General features: G+C 35.8%; 1 pseudogene; it reads left to right on the top strand.

The window, feature by feature from the left end:
• The first annotated feature begins 218 nt into the window (after window positions 1–218).
• On the top strand, window positions 219–2,173 carry LOC111754620 (DNA endonuclease RBBP8-like; annotated as a pseudogene).
• The last annotated feature ends 2,660 nt before the right edge of the window (window positions 2,174–4,833 follow it).

Below are 4,833 nucleotides of genomic sequence, written 5' to 3'. Positions count from 1 at the left end.
ACAGCCTTTTCACACATCATAATCTTGGTCTGAAGTGAATAATGTCATTATCCAGTTATCTTGTAATAAGCAGAATTAACCAATCATGCTCTAGGAAACAGATTCTTAAAAACCTAAGTGAGGGCTGGGGATTTAGCTCAGCAGCATAAGGTCCTGCCTTGCAAGCACATGGTCGTGAGTTCAATCCCCAGTACCGATTTAAAAAAAAAACAAACCTAAGTGAATCCAGATATAAACAGGGTAGTACCAATCACACTACAGATGCTGTTACTGATAGACACATGGTGTCCCTGAAGTTATTGTGAAGCAGAACATTCATAAGGCAGAAAACCAAGGAAGAAAGTGAATGTGAAGTAAGCTGCCCCACGAGCCTCTTTTGATAAAGGAAATACTCTTCCTTTTCCCATGGGAAGTCAGTTTTCCAAGAATAGGGACGCATTTTGCATAAGCCTCTGGATCTGACCAATCAGTTTTTGGCTATTTAATGTCAAAAGAAAAGCCAAGAAAATGAGACCTCTAAAAACAGAGTTACACAAGTAAATATAAGACTTTTAAATTCATTCCAGAGGGTTCTTCCTCAAGCTGTAAGACCTTGAATGTGAGCTGCATAGTACCCAAATATTCTCCAAGAGTCTAGTTTACAGGAATGCATTCTTCAGTCTTTGAGTAAATCCCCTCCAGACAGCAAACACTCTTACATATTAAAGAAGAAAATCCTGGTCTCTCTGGTAAGCCATGCAAGCTATGCAGGTTCCAGGAAGAGAAGTCAGCACCTCCTAAGGAACAGCCATGCTGGGACTGGGAGGAATCAACCAAGAGGCCAACCAGCCAGCCTTTCTGGTAGGCGACACAATGGGTTCCAGGAAGAGAAATAATATATAGCACCTCCTGTGAGCCTACTGGCATGCAGGCTGAGAATCAAACCCACCCCTCATGAATCCTCCCCTCCCCTCTCCCCTAGCCCCCTGTAGGCAACCCGCTGAGTCAGAGGACAGACTGAGTTGATAGCAACTAAGGTACAAAAAGCAAATAAATGTTTGTATTGTTTGGTTGATTTTGCAGGCCTAGGGTCAGAGGTCTGAGCATCTATTGGGAGGATGACAGTGTGCAATGTAGCAATTATGGGGGATTTCCTTCTATATGCTCTTTAAAATCCAATATTGTTCACACTGTTTTGCTTTGTTCTGATTAACTGTTTTACTTTATTCAATATTGTTTTGATTGGTTTTATTCTGTGTTCTTTTGGTTTAATAGCGCTCTGCCTGATGGAATGGACCACTATTGTGAAGATAACAAGATATACTGTGGTAGCTATTGTTGTTTTCCTAGCATCCTGATTTGAAGTTCTGTACCAGTTTTGCTGTTTTGTTTTGATTTTTTTTGTTCTGTTTTGTTTTGTTGGATTTTATTATCTTTAAAATTAAAAAAAGAAAATACTGTCTTCAAAATCCATCTACAGCCACACAAAAGTTTGGAGACAGAGAATCTTTTTGATGAAGCATGCTGGTTCTCAAATGCCAGTAAAAGTAACAACCAGATTGGTCCATGGAAGAGGATGTGAACTTACATCAACTCTTCAGTTAAATCCCTGCAAAATTGCTAAAACAAAGTCTGACAACAGTAAGACAGAAAAAAAAAAAATGAATGATAGCTTGGAAGATATGTTTAATCAGACAACACAAGAAGATCAAATTCTGTTTGGCAGATGCTTTCCCCCAGGTAGTAAATGAATTGGAGGAATTATCTGCTGCCATAAAGAAACCAAATGGACATGATGATAAAGAAGATAAATTCAAGCAGAAAGCATTTTTAAAATGATGAGATATTAGCTTAGAAAATTTTCTTCATATTGAGGTGGTTCATAAAAAAGAAAACTACCTGGACACACATGCAAGATGTGCAATTCACTGTGCAGACATGGACTAGGAAAAATAGTAAAGAAGCTGGCTTCCTGCTCACGATACTGATTTTACTATGTTCTACCCAAAACTCCAAAGAATTTCTGGGAAGTTGGCTTTCCTTTAAGTCATACGTGTATGGAAATAGGTTACATTAAAGAAGATACTGCTCTTTGCCTTCTCCCAAAAAGATGGCAGAAAACACAATATTTTCTACAAAAAGTAAGGAGCAAAAGACACAGAGGCTGAAGCAAAAACAGAAAGACAGAGGGTAATTTTCCCCTTTTCGTATTTATAGTTAAAGTTGGTGTTAAACATTAATTTCTTTGTCATCTATAAACTGATTTATAAATCACCTTTCTATTAAAAATGTTTTAAAATGGCATTTACCTACCATGCAAATACAAATGACCATTTAAAAATGTGAATATGTTTATGCTTTCTTGATTTTGCATATTTAAAACTTAAACCAAAATCAAAATGAGTCAAAGATCTAAATATTAAAGCAAATACACTAAATCTGCTGGAGAAGAATTCTTGAAGACATTGTTGTATGCAGAAACTTCAGGAAAAAAAACCCAATTGCATAGGAATTACCACAAAGAATCAACAACTGGGATCTCATCTTATTAAAAAAGCTTTTGCACAGCTAGAGAAACCACCCACAGACTGAAGAGATCCATAGTGTTGGAAAAATTTTTGCCAGCTGTTCCTCAGGCAAAGGACTAATATCTAGAACATATAAAGAACTCAAAAAATCATACCTCTCCCCAGAATTTAAAGAGTCAATCCAAAAAATGGGCATCTGAGATGAATACACACCCCTCAAATAAAGTAGAAATGGCAAATAAATATATTTTTAAATGTTCAACATTATTGGTCATTCAAGAAACACAAATTAAAACAACACTGAGATTCCATCTCACTCCAGAAAGAATGGCTGTCATCAAGAAATCAACTAATAACAAATGCTGGGGGAGGGGCTTGTGGGGAAAAGGAACCCTTTTCCACTGTTAGTGGAGATGTATACTGGTACAATCACTGTGGAAGTCAGTGTGGAGATTCTGCAAAAACTAGGACTAGAGGTTCCCTTTAAACCAGCTACTCCTATTCCTCTTCATGGTATCTTCTCGAAAGAATTAAAAGCATCATAGCACAGCGATATATGTATATCCATGTTTATAGCAGCACAGTTTGTAATAGCTAAATCTTGGAAACAGTCCAAATGCTCATCAACTGATAAATGGCTAAAGAAGGTATGTGGTAGTTTTATGTAACGGAGTACCACTCTGTCATTAAAAAGAATAGGCCTAAAACATTTCTAGGTAAATGGATGTATGTTGGGGACACATTTTTAAGTAAAACACACCATACACAATATGTAAATATCACTTTGTTTTTCTGATGTGAGAAACTGAAAGTGTAAATAAGGACCAACAGGTATAGTAGATATTGTGAAATAGAAAGAAAATGTTCAAATGGAAAGGAGAATGGGGGGAAGAGGAAAAGAAGGAAAGGAAAATGTGAGAAAAGAAGAAAAAGTGTAAACAAAGCTTTTGTAAAGGAGGAGGTAGAGGAGGTTGAAGAGAAGGTAGGGGAATTGGAAAATAAAGAATAAAGTTGCATCATGTACAGGCACAAACTCCCATGATGAACGTGATCATTGTATTTACCTAAAATGCACCAGTAAACATAACTAATATAAAAACCAATGAGGTGCCCTGATTTTGCACTCCAATTTAAAAGTTGCTTACTTTTTGGTAGTTACAATTTTGAAAATAAAAAGAAAAATAGCATTATAAAGGACATGACAAGAAGTTGGATTATAAATAATACTAAGGTAGCTGGTTCTCTATAAGGAAAAAAACAAACTGGATTACTACTTCACATGATGTATAGAAATCAGTTCAAGATAGACTAAAAACTTAAGGCTGGAAAAGGCAGATTTAAATTTTTAGAAGAAATTATCTTCATGATTTAGGAGTGAGGAAAGACTTAAAGAAGATGGAGAAAGTACATTTTTTTAAAGGTCAAAAAATGTTCACTACATCAAAATTAATAACTTTTATTACTTAAGATATCATAAAGTGAAAAGACAAGCTATAAATCAAGAGAATATGTTTACAACAGATCTGAGGAAAAAAGAACTTGTACCCAGAATATATAAAAAATAATAAGAAAAAGAATATTCAAAAGCCTTTACAAACATCTCCAGGGAAACAGAGGCAGATCGCCAGGGATTTGAGTCCTGCCCATTCAGCGAAGTTAGAATGGGTTTGCCAAAGATATGGGTTTTCCACAACTCTATGCTAACAAAGCATAAAGTAATTCCACACAGATTTAATGATAAGGCAGTGCTTGAACTGCTTGCTAGAAGAAAACTCATCACCCTCCTGATGAAGATAACAAATCTACATTATATCAACAATATTTCTAAGTATATAATTTCACTATTAGACCTGCTTAAAAAAAAAAAAAACAGAAATAGCAAGTAATCTCAAGACTACTAGATTTAGCAGATAATGTTAAGCAGCTATTAGTATGTTCAATGACTTAACGAAACATACTTTCTCACTGAGTGAACAGATCAGGGATCTCATTTGTTAGACAGAAGAGGATCTGAGTGGAGGTGGGCATGGTGGTAAACACCTACAGCCCCAGCTACTCAGAAGGGTGAGGCAGGAGGATTGTAAATTCAGAACTAGTCTGGTAACTTAGTAAGATCAGTGATCAAAATTTAAAAATTTTAAAAGGAGCTGGGGAAGGTAGCTTGTTGGTACCTGGATGCAATTCCCAGTACCAAAAAAAAAAAAAAAAAAAAAAAAAAAACCAAGTAGAAATTGTAGAATGAAAGAGAACAATAGCTAAAATGAAAAAAATTCATTGGATGGGCTTGATAAAAATAGAAAGCATAGGGACTTCCGGGAGAACATGG

Source organism: Cavia porcellus, unplaced genomic scaffold (assembly GCF_034190915.1).
Source record: "Cavia porcellus strain 051 isolate PalLab524CR breed Dunkin Hartley unplaced genomic scaffold, mCavPor4.1 scaffold_10, whole genome shotgun sequence".
In the NCBI taxonomy this organism is placed as follows: Eukaryota; Metazoa; Chordata; class Mammalia; order Rodentia; family Caviidae; genus Cavia; species Cavia porcellus.
The sequence above is the reverse complement of the archived record's forward strand: the minus strand, read 5'-3'. Positions and strand labels throughout refer to the sequence as shown.